The 18,933-nt window shown below is 38.2% G+C and overlaps 1 protein-coding gene across 9 annotated transcripts in view; it reads right to left on the bottom strand.

The window, feature by feature from the left end:
• tou (toutatis) overlaps nucleotides 1–18,811 on the bottom strand; it is a 45,019-nt gene extending 26,208 nt beyond the window's left edge. For all 9 annotated transcript variants that reach the window (XM_011309915.1, XM_011309921.1, XM_011309924.1 and 6 more), the window contains exons 1-2: nucleotides 18,469–18,811; nucleotides 9,636–9,694 (exon numbers count right to left, since the gene is read on the bottom strand). The gene's annotated coding sequence lies outside the window, so the exon portion shown is untranslated. The remainder of the gene's footprint in view (nucleotides 1–9,635; nucleotides 9,695–18,468) is intronic.
• Between the last annotated feature and the right edge of the window lie 122 nt (nucleotides 18,812–18,933).

Here is an 18,933-nt window from a genome sequence, read left to right as displayed (position 1 = left end):
CACCACCCCATTTGGTACCCCCCTCCGCCCCTCTGTACCCCACGGTTTCTCGTTGAGTATCGATCTGCCACGACTGACGCTCGAGATACAAGAGAGACCCTCACTATAATCTCTCACACAGTCCATGAGTTGGTTATATGGATATAAATATATACATGGCCACCATTTTTCATTAGTCACCCAGGATCACCCCCTTCCCACCCCTTGACTGATTCATTTGATTCATCTTACGAATTTTTGGGGGAATTTTTTTAGGGGCTGGCGGTTGATCATCGGAAGTGCACATTGATCGACCAAAGAATTTCCAAGTTTTCGCGGAATTTTGGAAAATTTTTTGGGGGAAGTTTTGCCAGAATTTTGAGGATTTTGAGAATTTTTTTTTGTGGGGTGGATCGGCTGAAGTTGGAGGTTTTGGTGATTTAGATGTGCAGGAATTTTTTGGAAATTCTGGATGAGTGAGAATTGCAGGAAAATATCGGTGGGAGTTTTGCCAGAATTTTGAGAATTTTGGGAATTTGTTTTTGTGGGGTAGATCGGCTGAAGTTGGAGGTTTTGGTGATTTAGATGTTCAGGAATTTTTTGGAAAATTCCGGATGAGTGAGAATTGCAGGGAAATATCGGTGAAAGTTTTGCCAGAATTTTGAGAATTTTGGGAATTAGTTTTTGTGGGGTAGATCGGCTGAAGTCGGAGGTTTTGGTGATTCAGATGTGCAGGAATTTTTTGGAAAATTCCTGATGAGTGACAATTGCAGGAAAATATCGGTGAAGTTTTGCCAGAATTTTGAGAATTTTGGGAATTTGTTTTTGTGGGATAGATCGGCGATTTTGCATATTTAAATGTTGATGCATTTTCTGGAACGTTTGGAAGACGTTTTTGCCTGAATTTAAATAATTTCCATTAATTTTGAGGGAGTAGGTCAATTGAAATTTAGGGTTTTATGAGTTCGTCGATTTTTCAGATATCGGTTTTTGTTGGATTTATTGAAAATGGAGTGATCAATTTTTGGAATTGTTGATTATTGAATATCGAATGATCTCCAGAATTTCATTTTAGTGAATAAAACGATGTGACTCCGGAAAATCGATTTTTCTTAATCAGGAAAGTCACAGCAATTTCTAGAAAGATTCGAGAAAATCGGAGATGCCAATTTTTCGAGGGGATGCAATAAGAAAATGGAGTTGAGGGGTTGAAAAATGTGCAGCAATGAATTTCTTGAGTTCCCAGTCGACTAAAAATTCAATAAAAGTGAATGAGAAATTGCAGTGATGACAACTTTTATAAATCATTTGATGTTGAATAAAAAAAAATCGATATAAATCGGAAAAATGGGGATTCTCAAATTTCTAATTGATCCAGTATCTCTTTACACCCAAAATAACTCGACAATTTCATTAGATTTTCAAAGAAATAAAAAATCCATTCAATTGATATTAAATTGAAAATTCTAGATTCCTCGGAGAATTTTAATTCTAACAATAAATCCAAAAAACCAATTGCAAATTGATATCATCAGAAACAATTCTACAAATTAATTCATATTTCTCAGTAAAAAAAATACTGACATAAATGTGTCAAGGGCCTGCACTGATGCTCTGATCCCGGGAAGTCTTAAACCTCAATAAGTATTCATCGATAATGAGATGATAAAATGGCCTGAGCACTATTTGCCAGTTGTATTTGTCTTGCATGAAACAACTCGTAACTTGCCAACGTCAGAGTGATATGTTGGTGAGGTACAGTCGGTTGGTCATCGATCGGTTGGCCTGGGGTGCCGCCCTGACTTATTTAAGAGTGAGCATTTGCTTCGTGTTGGAAGCCCCAACCATCGTCACGATTGACTCCAAGGGTGCCTCTCCTATTTATTATCAATTCTCCAATTAAAACATGAAAATTCATCCCCTCGACACCCACCAAATCCGAAAAATTCTGGTCATTGATGCTAATGATCGAAATTTAAATTGAGTTTCAATTGATGTTAATTTTAATTTCAATTCATCTGAGGATCTTCATCGATAGAGAAAAATTATATTTATTTTTTAATACATAATTTTGATGTAAAAATTAATCAAATGACTCGAAATTTTCATTGAAATTGAATTTCAATTCAAATTATTAAATGATAATGCAATTTCAATTCATGATTGTCATCCAATTGTCATTATTATCAATAATTTGATTCTGAATTCGATTCCAATTTTTTTTCTGCTGCACTGAATGAAAAAAATTCAATTTCCCGGAGATTTAGCTGCGTTGTTAGAAATTTCTTGAAATTCCAGTGACAATTGTCATAATTTCCAACTACCCGAGTGAATTCAATTTGAATTAAAACCGTTTACTAAATCTGCGAATTATCAGGTGTCTCATGCAGAGGTTGGGACACTCGATAATCATCGAATACACTGACGTCATTGAAATATGCGATTCAGCCTCGATCCCAGGGATCGACAGCCTCACCTTGTCTCGTCCGCAGCAAGGATTTCAATTTTTTCCACCAACAAAAAGCTACAGCATAATTCAGATGACAATGACAATTGCAATTGAAATAAACATTATAACAACTTGTCAGTCTAATGTCTAATCAGTCACCGGAAATGGTGGACCCTATGTGTATGATTTGATCAGGAATTCATTGAGAATCCATTGAGAACTCGTTGGGAATTCATTGAGAATTTATTGAGAATTCATTGAGAATTCATTGAGAATTCATTGGGAATTCATTGGGAATTCATTGGTAATTGAATGGGAATTAATTGGTAATTGAATGGGAATTGTGAATATGGAGAATTGATGTTCATTCGTTGGATAAATAAATAGAATAAGAATAAAAATAAAATGAGTTGGAAAATGGTTGGCCCTCGAATCACCTGAATGATTGGACAAGTTGGAATAAAAGAGACAGAGTGGATTGCTACGTTGCCGTTGTTCCTTGAGAATGGTCTCGTTGGTCAAAGAAGGGGCACCAAGCAATTTTCGCCGGGGCGAATCGATCTGGACGCACGCGGAGGCACGCAACACACGTTGACCACCAACCACACGCATATCCATGAGATGCCATGAAAAAAAAAACAAGTATAGGGAGGGGCCACACTCGCCGAACGAGTTTGCCGCAAATTTCGATAAACAAAATGACTTCGTTACCCATCAACTTTACTCAAAAAAGCTGCTGGTTGAAAAAAATTGATCAATTTTCCGGAGAATTTCGGTGAAAATTTTGCATGGATTTTGGAAATTTCATCAATTGGTTTTTGTGGGGCGATCGACGGAAATCGGCGGTTTTGCTAATTTTAATATTCAGGAATTTTCCGGAAAATTCAGCCGAGTGTAACTGGCAGCAAAACGTCGGTGAAAGTTTTGACAGAATTTTGGGGATTTCATGAATCGGGTTTCGGGCGGGGGTCGACTGAAATCGGCGGTTTTGCTAATTTTAATATTCAGGAATTTTCCGGAAAATTCAGCGGAGTGTAACTAGCAGCAAAACGTCGGTGAAAATTTTGTCAGAATTTTGGGGATTTCATTTTTGGGCGGCGATCGACTGAAATCGGCGATTTTGCAAATTTTAATATTCAGGAATTTTCCGGAAAATTCAGCCGAGTGTAACTGGCAGCAAAACGTCGGTGAAAGTTTTGCGAGAATTTTGGGGATTTCATGAATCGGTTTTCGTGGGGAGATCGACTGAAATCGGCGGTTTTTCTAATTTTAATATTGAAGAATTTTCCGGAAAAATCAGCGGAGTGTAACTGACAGCGAAACGTTGGTAAAAGGTTTGCCTGAATTTTAAAAATTTTATGAATTGGTTTTCTGGCGGAGATTGACTGAAATCGGCTGTTTTGCTCATTTTAATATTTAAATGGTTTAATACTTTAATATTTTAATATTTTAATAACTGACAGCAAAACGTCGGTAAAAGTTTTGCCTGAATTTTTCGGGATTTCCTGAATTAGTTTTTGTGGGGGGGGATCGATTGAAATAGGGGGTTTCGCAGATTTAGTTGTTCATGAATTTTCCGGAAAATGCAGTCGGAACTTTCGACTGAATTTACGTAATTCCCATTACTTTTTATAGAGTAGGTCAACTGAGATGTATCATTTTATAAGTTCACAAAACATCTCATCATTCCCTCTCAGAAATGGCGAAATTTTCCGGAAAATTGACCTATTCTAATTTAGGCAAAAGAAATATCTATAAAACAGCGATTCAGAATGAAAAATCCAGAAAATTCCACAACGGAAAGTTCTCTGTCAAATTCTCTGAATTGCAGTGGATCTGCCACTTTGATATTTCAAGATCCAAGAAGGCCTGGAAAAATCATTCAAACGTTTTCAACAAGACAGTTTCCCTTCTTTTGAGACGAAGAAAAGAAAAATTACCGAATACTCAAACACGTGCGCGAAAACACGTGTTCATTGCACATCCCGGGCCCTCAGCGATAAAAACTATCTCCACCAATCAATTTCTGCCGATAACCTATCCCATAAAGACCTCCACGTGACCTGTATTCCCGCGTGGTATTCTCGCGCATGCGCATATAGTTGTCTTAAAAATTGAATGAAACGATGACGAAATGATTGATCACCTACAATACCAGCATTTAGAGAAAATCGATCACATTACATAAAAAAATTAAAACTACATGAATTTTCCATTTTTCTTGATTTTCCAACTTTCCAACTTTCCAACAGCCAATTAAATTTAAAAATCTAGCATTTCATGAATTTTCATTCAATTTTCCGCTAAAAACTCAGAAATTCCGGACCTTTCAGTATCCATTTCAATTCCCCGCAAAATTCCTCACTTTTCAAACTCAAAACATCATCTACTGACTTTTCCTCGAAATTCCTTGAAATCCTAAAAGTGCATGAATTTCCATTGAATTTTCCCCTAAAACCCATGAATACCCTATCTTTCAGTATTCACTACAATTTTCAAAAAAATCCCTGAATCCCCAAACTCAAAAATGCTACCTCCTGCCTTTCTCCCGAGATCATTCCTATTCCTCAAAACTTCAAAAAGAAACGAAAAAAATGTGCAAAAGAGCCAGTGGCTAATTCGCGAGTAAATTTGAGGTTGAGTTGGATCCTCTGGTTTGGTTGGTGGCAGGATCTGGTCCTCTCCACCCCAGCATTTCAACTCTCTCCCTCATCCTTTTATCATCCAACTCCAACGATTTCAATGTCTCTCTCTCCAACAACTAGTGAATTCGTAGCAACTGACGTATCCTCTCTACTTCTGCGTTAACCGCCTACTCGAGAATTCCCGCATGCGTCCCTCAACTCTTCCCTCCTGTCCCCTGCCCTCCCACTATCTTCTAGACCCCCTCAATTCCCTTTACCCCTCTCTCACACTCTCTCGTATCTCTCGTATCTCTCGTACTCTCCCTGCATGAAGAGAGAACCCATGAGTAAACCCGTTGGTGTTGTTGTACGTCTGCAACGCCCAGTCCGCCTCTTCGTTTCGCTTTTATATATATTTCCTCTCCTCTCCTCTCCTCTCCTCTTCTATCCTCTTCTATCCTCTTCCATCCTCTTCTCTCCTCTCCTCTTCCACAGGGACTTGCTACCAACCGTTCCTCATTAACAGTGATGAACAGCTCCCCGAGACCAATTTCTGACCGCCTTTATTCCCTTTTATTCCCATTATTTACATTATTTACATTACTTGTATTACTTGTATTACTTGTATTACTTGTCTTTTCATTGGTGTTAACTAATCATTTTTCTATGCTATTAGTGATGATGCTGATGTACCAGTTCCCTAGATCCTCTCAAATCTAGTCTCTCCGATCAATCTCTGATTCTTTCAATTTCTTATTTACTCTCATTTACATTATCATTCAATAATGATTTGACTGATGTCAGTTCCCTAGATCCTCTCAAATCTAGTCTCTCCGATCAATCTCTGATTCTTTCAATTTCTTATTTACTCTCATTTACATTATCATTCAATAATGATTTGAATGATGTCAGTATCATTCAATAATGATAATGTAATAGTTCCCAAGATCCTCGAAAATTTCCAAAAACTGTCTGAATAAGATGAATAGATATCCAAGATCTTTAGACCGGACATGTGATTTTTTTAAATTGAATTTTCTAGTCAATCAATAATTATTTTTCCACATATTCGCTTCCTAGATGACAAAAAAACTCTCACCCCCGAAAAAAAAACGAGACCAAAATTTGTTTTCCCCGCAGTCCCCGATGACCATCCCCGGGCCTTAATAAGCTGAAGGACTGAAAACTCCTCGAAATTTTCCGGAAAACCAGAGAATCCCTCAGTTCCCTCTCCTCAATCAAAAAAATTAAAATAAAAAAATCCTCACTCATAAATCCCCCCATCACCCCAACGACAACCCCAGCATCTCCAAGGGTGATTTTTCCCCGCGCCCTAACGAGAGCCCCCAGGATCACCCCTCCGGAGAAAGGACGGGGGTAGATGGAAACGCTAAATCTTTGTTGATGGAAAATCAGAATAAGAGGAAAAGGAAAACCGAGAGAAATGGTAAAAGTGGAGAAAACGAGAGAAGAAAGTTATATAGAATCGATTCCTTTTGATGGCGAGCCAACTTTCGTGGTGGTACTGACTGCGGCCAGAGGGTGGAAGAGGTGGAAGAGGTGGAAGAGGTGGAAGAGGTGGAAGAGGTGGAAGATGTGGAAGAGGTTGAAGAGGATGAAGAGGAGGTGGGTTGGATAAGGGGGGGCAAGGGGGGAGGGTAAAGAGAGAAAAGGGGGGAGTAAAAAGAGGTGGGGAATCCAGTCGCGCAATTTCCTCGGCTTACCCAGGCTTTTTCTCTATCTCTCTCGATTCCCCTTTCATCTGGCCCCTCGCGAGATGCGACGTACATAGAAAAAAAAAAAGAATGAGAAAAAAAAGCCCGAGTAACAGGACAGAAACGGTACGAAAAAAAGGTGGGAAGAAAAAGGGAGATACTCCTGGATGGTGGAACGTGAAAAGAACAGGAAAGAGAGAGCCCTATATTACACACTGTACAACCGGGACTGATCGTCGTTGGCATATACCTGGGGCATCAGGACGTTCCATTTGCGTCACGGCTTGCAACGTAATTACGCTTCCTTGTTCAGGACGTATAATAAAGATGCCGTCATTTTTACTGCGGGATGGTAATTCTTTTGGGGTTTTTTAATGCCTTTTTTGTTCTCAGGTGCCATTGGCAGAACTTTTAACTCCGGGATGACAATTTGGGGGAAATATTCAAGTGATTGGTGATCCTCTGGATAGTATGGATTAATGTTTAGACTGGTAATCTAGGGCCTAGATTCTAGGCCCTAGAACGGAAATTGACCCAAAAATTCTGGTAATTGGTAATTAATCGAATCATAATTGGGGGAAATTTCCAGATTTTTTTTTGAAATTTAATATCACCTGCAAAAATTGACGTTTGGGTTTTTGCGGTTTGTGAGATCAATTATAATTTAGCATGAAATTTTCAAGATATTGATGAGAAATTTGGTGAGAGTTTGAGTGATTTCTGATTAAAATTGATTTCAATCTGACGTAATAAAATTCAGATGATTGACTGAAGTTTCTTGTAATTTCTAACAGTATCTGTTAATAAGCTGTAACAATTTATTGGGCTTGGGTACAATGGCCGGATTGGCTTTGTTCTTGTCGATGGGATGGCGCATCCGACTTCCATTCTCGATGCTAACATCAGGAGTGAAGGATTTAACGAGAATGAGGCACCCAAGAACTGGAGAAATGTAAGTTTAGAGCTGTGTGACCTTCTTGGAATGTCTCTCTGCCGACGGGTTTGTTAGCAGGTAGAATAATCGTAGAGGTGGGGGGGATGGACCCAAGACATTCCAAAGTCTCCAGATACGTATGACGTTCATCAGTCGTCAAATATCGTTGATTCACAAGTTTTTAGAGTATATTCCCCGGTTGTGAAAAATTATTCTAATCACATTTCATTTCCCTTGGAAATTCACTATCAATTAAATTCAATAGACTTCATTTTTTTAATCTCTTGGAGAATATGACGGCAACGTCGAAAAGTAATTAGATTATGAGAGAAAAATCGTGGGGGAATGGAAGGGTTCGGTAGAATCCAAAATTTCAAATTCCCCAAAATTTTCTATTTTATCGTGAAAATTTCTTTCTTTCATAATCATTTAAAATATCCCCCCAATTTCAATTTTTTCCGCAATTTTGATTATTCAATAGACCGATCCGAGTTGCAAAATTTCGAAAAAATAAAAAAAATCGGTGACATTAATTTCATATGAATTTCAGATTGTTTTCAGATGAAATTTCCCAAATAATTTTATACTTTTCAGAATTTCCAATTTTCAGCACTTCTTCCCTCAAATAGAATTTCCCTTATTACCGTAACTTTAATTATTCAGTGGACCTGAAAATCCGAAAAAAAAAATGTGCAAAAATTCAAAAAAAAAAAAAAAATCCCCTGCCATAAATTTCACATGAATGTCAAGTTGTTTTCTGGTGAAATATCCAGAATAATTTTGTCACACAGTGAATAATTCCCCCAAACAAATGGACATTTCAGGGGAATAAATTTTTTTCCCCAGTGGAGAGGAAATTTTCAGCACTTCTGGCCTCGACAAATAAAATTTTCACAAGCCGAGAATGAAGGCAGCTGTACAGAATAACATCGGTGCAGCGGGTGAGACGCTCGATATTTCAGGCGGTCGTCCCGTAATATATAGGAGAAACAGGGGGGGGACCAGGGGGCGAGAGGGAGAACGAGGGGGTGAAAGAAGGGGGAGGGGCGGGGGGGAGGTAGAGGAGGACGAGGGTGAGGGCAAGAAGTAGAGACGGAAGACGAACGCGTTGTAACGCCGACGCGGTGGTCCGTGTGGTTCACTTCGCTTCGTTTCCAACAGCGGTGAGAGGATATACAAAATATACCATGTCCATTGCATCCGATCAAAAGCCCAGGCAAAATCAACATCAAAGATATCATATATATCTTATTGGAATGACCTATTTTACCGCACGTCTTTATTTTTCATTCCAACTGTCACCGAATTTACCGCGCGACATCTTCAAATTGCGGAAAATTTCGAAAAAGATATCTGAATTTTTTATTGAATTAATTGAACTATATTTATTTGAATGAAATGAAAATCAAATGTGGCGATCAATTTGGGGTGAATAATTGATTTGTCGGTTGGAACTGGAATTTTCATTTTTGTTTCTCCCGAATTTTTGATCGATATGAAATTTAAATATTCAATATCGATTTTCTAATTTTTAATTGTGATTAATTAATAGGAAATTAGTGGAAACGTTGGGGGAATTATTGCGTGAGTTTTCAATAGTTTTGTGGTTTTTGGGGGATTTTTTAATGTAGATCTCGAAATTGAGGATTGGTGCGGATTATTTAATTTAATTGGTCGAGGAAATGATAAAATTGAAAATTCATATAATTCGGTGGTTGAGAATTTCCCGCGACTCAGTGAAAACTCATGAATGTTATTGAATTGCAACGGAAACTTCAATTTTCATAACTATCTTTCCTCTAAATTTAATTCAATTTTACCCTCTCGAGAATTATTCCCACATTTTCCATTAAATTACGCTACACTCGTTTATATAAAAATGCGATATCCACTTGCTAAAGAATTGCGAATAATAATTAAATTCATTGACTCACTTCGGCAGTTGAATTCATCACACGGAAGTTGTTCCTTGGGTTCCTGGCATTTTTCAATTCTGAAACAATAAATTTTACAGTTGAAGCATTTTCAATAGTTAATTAGGGAGATTTTAATGACTATTGGTGAATATTGACAGATTGTCGTTACTGAATAAATAATTGAAGACAGAGAACTCATGAAATTTGTTATTTTATTACAATTCCAGTGAATTTTCCAGTGACTTTTCCAAGAAATTACTTGAATTCCTAGTTTTCTCAGTTATTCCATCACATTTTTAATTCAAATGAATTCCAATTGTTTTAGGATGTCTTCAATTAAAAAAAAAAATGAGAATATCAAAACCAATTGATTTCATATGTCAATCAATTAAATTGCTTAATCGGTTTAGATTCTCCCAAAAATTAAATTATTCATTGATTACTGATATCAATGGGTACGAATAAAATTCTGTTGTAAAATATTATTGTATTTATCTCGTGGTAGAGGTAAATTCAATAATTCGGAAAGAGGGCATTGCTATCCGCCAGTTGTAACGCGTTTGAAACACTAGATCAATAAAGCCACCACCTTTCCAACACACGCATCTACATTCTACAATCACCAACTTATGCTTTCTACTTGCATCTAACCCTCTTCCTCAGGTTCTCAATCTGTACACGAAACATCTCTCGTGCGCACACAATTCTCGTGGCCAAAATTCCTTTCGTAATTTTCCCATTTTCCCCTCTTCTTTCAATTTGTCGAGTGGTCTTGCACTGTTGCAAACTCCTGGTGCCATAAATAAACGAATAAACCACGGTGCATCGGGGGAAAAACGGTTTAATAGTTGGGGGATTAATGTTTTAGTTCGTCGGAGTTTGGGTTTTGAGAGGGAGAGATAAGTGGTTGTTAAATCGTATGAATCTATTTATTTCCCACATTGTTGGGAAAAATTCAAACTCCACAATTTTTTTTTCATTAAAAATATCACAGTAATTGATCATTTTTCCAATTTTATTCCCCCCAACAAAAATCCGACGACTTTTTAATATTATTTTTAATTTACACAATACATTCATCCCTCAAATTCAACGAAAATAAATGTAATTGGAATTTTAACATAAATTTATAGAATTCTCAAAATTGTTAATCTTCTATTTTGTTTATCATTTACGGAGTGGAAATAGAAGAAAAAAATTCACGTTACGAGAAAAATAATGATCGGAATTCAATTTCAATAAAAAATAAATTGGGCAATGAATTATTACGATTATGATTATTCTATTATTTCACAATGGAATTTTCAATTGACTTTGAAGATGGCAATTAGAAAAAGCGATAAAATTTCAATCTTTTGTGGTCAACCAGTGAACGACAGAAAAATGTGAACACCAAAGTACTTGATAATTAATTGTTTGGATTGCACTGAGGATGGATAGTTATACCCCTAGTTTCGATTCATCTAGTTAGTTGTTAGATAACCCACTTGCAAAGACCATCTCATGAATAAGAAGATGGAGAAATGCAGTTGTGGCTCGTGTCGCAGGGCGACGGCATCACCAACAATTTTATTTCTGTCGGTGAACGAATGCAAGTATAAGTCTTCGCTCAATAAACCGAGCTTCCCCGATGCTATCGCGTACGAATAATTCCATTCCCCAGGCCCTTTTATTGGGCCGTTGAAGTTCAGCAACTAAAAGAGATCGAAATAAAAGACTAAAAAAATCATTTATCTCTCCCAAATACTCCATTTGATCGAGATAACCAATCGAACTCTCTGGATTTCCCCAATCGAGCCAATCCCAAAGGTTTCACCCATGACAATTACATTTCTCCATACAACCATCACCTGAATTATGATCTTGAATGTAGACCAGTAATTATTGACATGAAATGCCCAATCGGAATTTTTATCTCCAGAAAATCCTGGATTTTCGGGGATTTCTCTGGATCGAAGAGAAATAGCGATTTTTCGGTGAGAACCTTTTTTGTACGTTGGAATTTCCGGCGCAAAATTGATTTTGAAGAAAATTTTTGTATTTTTTCGGGATTGAGAGATATTCGGGGAAAACCGCAAGAGAAAAAATTGAGGTGGAGGATTTTATCGGTTATTGTCTCATTAGATGGAAAAATTTATTGGGAGTAATGACTACTCCGGTTCCATACCGATGGTCTCGTTACACGAACGAGAAATTCCATTTACGGTGTGATCAACCATACCTTTGCCTCAAGGAAATGCTCGTGTCAGTGAAACATCGAGACTGAATCATCGGCGCAATAGTGAATCACACGCATTGCTCTCCATACACCATGAGACCAAAAGTTTCACCCAGTGGATTGCAACACGCAATGAACCTTTTTCAGAGTTGTATGCATTACAGTGAATTAAATAAAACCAGTGGGAATTTAAACTTATTCGTATGCATTTTAAACTCGTGCATCATTACCATTTTATTCTCTCGTTAAATTAAAGTTGATTAAACGAAAATTTCGAAAGCCTTCCACTCAGTTGATTCACGATTTACCGGAAAAATTCGTGACAACTGTCAAGTTCAGACCAATTATTCCACGTGAAATTTCAATTGTAATTTTCCTCTAAACGTCATTTTAAATGGCGTAATTTCCATGATTTTCAACGCGGTTATTATACAATATTCAAACATGTCCCATAGTAACTATTCACATGTCCACAGTAATATTACCTGCACATAGAAATTTCCACGATTTCATTTAAATTAAAGTATGCAATTGTTTGTAGCTTCCAATGCATGTTAATGCTTACTATGCGACATGGTAATTGCAGAATATTTAGACATGTCCTATAGTAACCACTCACATGTCCACAGTAATATTACCTGCACATAGAAATTTCCACGATTTTATTTAAATTAAAGTATGCAATTGTTTGTAGCTTCCAATGCATGTTAATGCCTACTATGCGACATGGTAATTGCAGAATATTTAGACATGTCCTATAGTAACCACTCACATGTCCACAGTAATATTACCTGGACATGGGAATTTTTAGTTTAATTTACCCGATGCATGCGGTTGTTTGAGACATCCATGGCATGTTCACACTTACTACGTAAACCCAGTAATTAAATAATAATATTTGATGATGTCAATAGTGTCAATAACTAAACATGAAAATTAAAAAAATGGAATTTAACCGGTGTATGTCGTCATTTGGCACATTCACGACATGTCACCACTTACTGTGCAGCGCAGTAATTAGAGAATATTTGATTATGCCCATAGCATCATTAACATGCCAATGAAGAAAAAAAAAATGGAATTTAGCCGGTGCATGTGGTTGTTTGGGACACCCGGGGCATGATCCGCCTCTGGTTGTCTCGACATACGCGACTTTCTAGGAAGAAGCCTGACTTAACCAGCTATAATCACGCTCCCTGGCTCTTTCTCTTCACTCCGAGTATACACAAAAATGTATCCGTATAGGTGACGAGTTTGAGTGTAAGAGGGTATCGTCTCGAATGTTGGTGATGCGGGTTTGAAAACTCGCACGACGCAGCAAAAAAAGAAGACAGAGAGTAAAATGAATGCCCTAGCGATGCCCGAGTAAGAGTCTTCTTTAGCGTGTTGGAATATAACTCAGGATGCAACGACCGTTGGGAGAACCTCGGCAGAGTGTACGTGTCTGCCTACCACCGGTTTATAAGGTGATTGCACCAAGACCCAACGAATCCCCAGGGCAAGAGCCATTAATAGGACTTTATTAATTTCCATATCCACAATACCATAATGCCACTGAATCGAGTTGATTAATCCGGCATTATCTCTAATTATTCAAATTGCTCGTTACACTATCATTTTTTTTTTTCACTTTCCATTGATATTTTGGGCATCAGTTGATGACCAGACATTCATCTAGTCCCAGAACGCGTAATTAGTCGATTATTAACGCCCAAGTAATCTCGAAAATTCAACGGTTTATCGTTTCCCGACGAATAACTCCGTTTGACCGTCAGTTTTCAATGTATTTTGTACCACCAGTTTCTCTCTCATCACCAGTTCCCCTATATTATATATCGTCTGGTCCCGACCAGGCGAATATCTTCTTCTTGCCAGAACTCGAACAGATACTGAGTCATGCACGAGTAAAAAAATCGCCAATTCAACCGGAATATTTACTGATAGCTGCACGTCAGTATAAATAAAATATGAAGTTTTAATTTATTGGTTATTAATTTGCTCAACCCTCGGATCCAATGGAATTCTATCACCCGAGAGTCGCTTGATTGAGAAGGATTAATTACAGACTTCAAGAGACGGACTTGATGAGTTCCGCATTATTCGTCTCTTGTTCCGGGAAAGCGATGGTTTAGGTGTAATGAGGGGCAGAATTGTTATTCAATTACTCAGATGTTAATAGTGACGAGTTTAGAAATTTATCAATATTTATCTGTGCAACAGATAAATTTAGGGTAAATGTCTAGAAGAAAGCCGCCAAATTTAGTTAGAATGTTGAAGATGAAAAACAGTCAGGGGAATATTTCACTGAATTAGAAATTCGTTGGAATTTCATTGAACAGTTGATTTGAATGATCAGGTGTCGGACTTTTTTTCAGATTAACTTGAAGGAAAAACTGGGGACTATTTGATTTTTAAGTGACAAGATTTCCTGAAATTACAAAGGAATTGAGATAAGAATTCTCTAAAGTATGTATGACCGTTCTATTTATTCCGAGTGACTGAGAGAAATGAAACAATTCCTTTCTCGAAAGAAGAAGAGAGAATAAGTCGAGAAGTTTAATACAACTTTTTACAGGAAATAGAAAGCACCGCTAAAACTAAATGCTCAACCTATTCTCCAGGTCTTGACGTGATTATCTGTTCCCATGAATGCCAATAACTTTTTTCTTCTTCCACCGCTTCTTAGTCGTAACAATTTTCTGGTTGATGCGTTTCCTAATCACATCCCGTCATTGCAATTATAAATGCTCGCATTAAAGTCATTTGCTGAGTGATGCCTCAAGCCCATTCAGCGATAAATTATTACCACTTTATAGATCAATTAACTCCAGTGTTCATTTAGTTGTTGATGTTGAACTCTGTCGTTGAAATAATCAATCATGAAAAATAATTTGTTCGACTGGGAAAAAATTGCTCTTTTCATTTTCAGTAAAACAGTATCAACCTCTTATCACCCACATTTTTCCATTCATCTGTATTTACTCAAGTGAGCAGTAGCTTTGAAAATCACAAAAAATGCGCCATTCTCAATTAAAAAAAAATCATTTTCAATTTTCGTCCAAGTACTCATAAAAAAAATTGGCAATCCCCCCCCCCCCCCCCAAAAAAAAATAACTCCGACTCTTCCCACTTGACAACTCCACAAAATATATCCCGAATCTCTAAAAATTACATAAAGCCCTTAAAAAAATTAAAAATAAAAAAACCAAAGAATAACCCGCGAAACCCACGAAACCCGCGAAACCCGCGAAACCCGCGAGATCCGAGAGACCCGCGAAATGTGTGAAATCCACGAGACCCACGAGTGCAATAAACACCTGTCAAAAAAAAAAAATAAACAAATCAATGCCCCACAACGATCAACCCCCGTATCAATCCCCCCCCCCCTCTCCCCCTTCCTTAAACAATTCACAAACAATTACTCGAAATGCAACGAAGCATTATCCGACTGCTTGTAGTCGGTGGAAGTCATAGAGCACCGAGAATTTATACTCTGGGGCGCCCAGTGGGATCGATACGCACGACGATTATTTCGGGAGCATGCCGACTCCCTCCCCTGTTACCACCCTACCACCCAACCCCTCCCCCTTAACCCCTGGAACCCCCCTCCCCCCCTCGACCACCCCCCTCGCCAATGGCAATCGTCCTCTCACTCTCGTTCCTCCATACGGACGTTGGAGACCCTTTTTCATCCCCTGGGGACCTAGAGTGAACACAGAAAATGGAAACCCGACTGCGACGCCTCGATGAGCCGCTTCGAAGAACCCGCACCACCCCATCGTAAAATCCCCCTATTTGTTCTACTCTCTCTTTCCGTCACTTGAAAAAGCCCCCAGCGCACGCTTTTTCGTACCGTTTGCAACGAATCGATATCTATTGACGCGAGAAACACCCACACAAGGAGAGAGAAAGAGGGAGGGGGGGGGGGGGGGGGGGGGGGGGGGGGGGGGGTAATACTGTTTTAAGTTATATGCGTCATCGGTGAGACAAACCACGAGGTAAAATCATGCAGATATCAACGGCAAATGGCAAAAGAGGAATTCATTGTACTCGTTTTAATTAATTTCAATTGCAAGAAGATTTCATCATACTGGACTGACAGCAGAACTTGAGTCAATCATCGGAAATCTGAGTCAATGGGAAATGCATCTGAGATTTGAATCCTTTTTTTTTGTGAATAAATTGCTATCGGTTTTTTTAATTTTTTTTTTTTTTTGAGTTGTCATTGCAAGTGGTAATGGTAGTTGAAATTCATTACGGATCATTTGGTGAATATTAATTTTGTGATTCAATGGAATTCTTGGGATTGGAGATTTGTTTGGATCAATGGGAATTGTTGGAGAGTTAATTGAATGTAATGAATCATTATCATGCGTTCGTTGAGCTTCAAAAAAATTTGTAGTCTAATCGCACTTATCATGATGTAATTTTTGTTAAGTGTATTGATGTGAATCATTGTGGGCTTTTTGTCGGTCGTATCGTTAGAATTGAATGGACATTACCATTTAAAAATCGTGAGCATTTTGAAAGGTAGGAAGAATTCAGAAAAAGTGGGAGTTGTAAGTGAAATTGTACGAATCACCACGTGAATTTTTTTTACTCCGTAAAAATTATCCATTCATCTGATGATTCACAGCTGTGAGAACAATAAGTCGTCATTTTTACCCAACAATTGAGGAATTTTATGAAATACAACGCAGAAGTCCCTAGATTTGTAGAGATTGTCAGATGTTCAAGAATTTATTATTCTCCACACACAAGTCGAGAGATTTCTGTTGAATTCTACTTCTTCAGGAAAACCACGCGAAGAGTAATAACCCAAAAAAAAAGGTGAAATTGATGCGACAAAAATGTCAATGGCAGAAATCTAATTGATTTTGAATCAAGTGAAATAAAAATTGGCGAAAGTCAAAGCAAATCGTAACCCCCTCCGAAGACTATCTAATAATTACCTCATTACTCTAATTATCCGTAATTATCCATTACAGCAGACCCTCGTCTGGGCGTTATCGAGTGATCGATTACAGCACGTATTTATGACGCTTTAACAACAGTTGTGATAAAAATGAGAGGGGGAAAAACAACAATTACGTGTTTTCCAACGACTATCCGTATTAATCCAACCCTTTCATGGCTAAAAATCACTTCGGTTACATTAACGAGGCTTTACCTTCCTGAATTAATTACACACAAGTCTTTAATCCAGAAATAAATCGACACAAAACTACTGACCATCTTTCATCGGCAATAACTCGATAACTACAGAGTGGAATTTGTGGATTTTTTTTTCATGTCCAAGGTTTTTTTACGCGCTTTGAAATAAACCGTGACTCGTCAAAATCGAATCACTGGGTCATGAAATGTCGTGGATTAAACACGTCCCATCAACTCCAGCCTCTATTTTCGAGTGAAAAACATCTGAATCTCGGAATCCTCATATATTTCTCAACGTATACTTCAATCACCTTGACTATTATATTATAAGATATATCATCCTTTATTATATTCAGAAGAATATGATTAAAATTCCGCTATTTCTGTTGAATTGAACGGGATTCGACAAACTGAAAAGATGCGAATGCCAACCCATCAAAAGTTTTCGAGGAATATCTCATAATCTACTAGTTCCATCATAAATTTCATTAGAACCTTTTCCATAGCTCTCATAAAACTTCACAAAATATATCCTGACAAAAATTCCGCTATTTCCCTTCAATTCGCCGTGATTCCTCAAAAACTGAAAACAGGCGAGTGCCCAAGTCCTCAAAAACCCTAATTATTGCAGAATATCTCATGGTCCTATCAAAATTTTCGTTGAAACCTTGTCCACAGCTCTTACAGAATCCAAAAAATACGTTCTCAGGAAATCCCTATCTCTCCCAAACCCCTATCTATCTCAAACCGATCACCGCGGATCCATTCCACAAGGGAAATGAGAGCTCAAAAGAAAATCATGAGGAATTCCAACGCATCGGATGGCGATGTAATGTCGCCTCGTCGTTGGTGATTAGTCACACAGTCCTATCTTCTGTCTCCAACGAAACATCGGAGGATCGATTCCGCAAGCGCAAACGAGCCTCAACCAAAAAAGAAAACACAACAACAAAAAAAAAAGCCGAGAGAAAAATCCAAAAAGATCGCGATCGCCTTGTGGCGATGAGAGCCGATTGTAAAAAAAAATATATATAACCCGATGAAAAAAGTATGAAATAAAAAAACGGGAGGGGGGGGGGGGGAATAAAAAAGGAAACAGTTGAAATAAAACATTTCGCTCTCTGGAGCTGGGGAAAAAGGGAGAGAGAAAGAGAGAAAGAGGACTGGATTCCTTTTCCGACAAAGGAAGAACCGTTGGGCGTTTGCGAACCGGTCACGCACCAACGCCACCGTTTGCCTCCTCAAATCCCCCGGTTAAAATAACGTCCACGAGTCCATTCCCATCATCTCCACATACCCCAAGAGTAAAGCCACAAATTAACAAAATCCTCACCAACAGATTCAACTCAGTACAACTGACAAACACCCGATAATTGAGGCCATTAACGGTTAAAAAAAATATATATATGAAAATAACAGCCGGAGCAAAACAATCTCTACCTCCCTTCCCTCAAGGATCATGTAAATCATTAAATTCACCTGACGTTGCTGCGTAGAAATCGCCGATTTATCTTCAATAATCTGGGACTTGCGCAGGTGTACGGCCTCCACCAAAAAATATCACTAAAAGAAACATCCACAACACAAATGAAATCACTGAAATTAATCCACAGCGACACTACAACTTCAACTCCAACAATCACACACGATTTTCAGAGATTTTCTCTCCTTTTTTTTTACGTCCAGAGCACGAGGCGAACTCTCACACTAGATCATCACTGTTTTCCATGCAGTGGAATTGTTTTTTTTCATTTTCACGGGCTTTTTTTTTAATTTGTGAAAAAAACGGGTACACGGAACTCAGAGAGTCCACACGCCACGACCGACGATGGCGGAATGACCCGAGCGACGCTCGTGGCGTCCGCACGAAACTACCCTCCCCCATTGCCTCTCACCCCCCCTCTTTACTCGTTGCACGGAACAACCGTTCCCCTCCCCCTTCTC

Source organism: Fopius arisanus, unplaced genomic scaffold, assembly GCF_000806365.1.
Source record: "Fopius arisanus strain USDA-PBARC FA_bdor unplaced genomic scaffold, ASM80636v1 scaffold00071, whole genome shotgun sequence".
NCBI classification, from domain to species: Eukaryota; Metazoa; Arthropoda; class Insecta; order Hymenoptera; family Braconidae; genus Fopius; species Fopius arisanus.
Note: the sequence above shows the minus strand (reverse complement) of the source record. Positions and strands in the feature narration are given on the sequence as shown.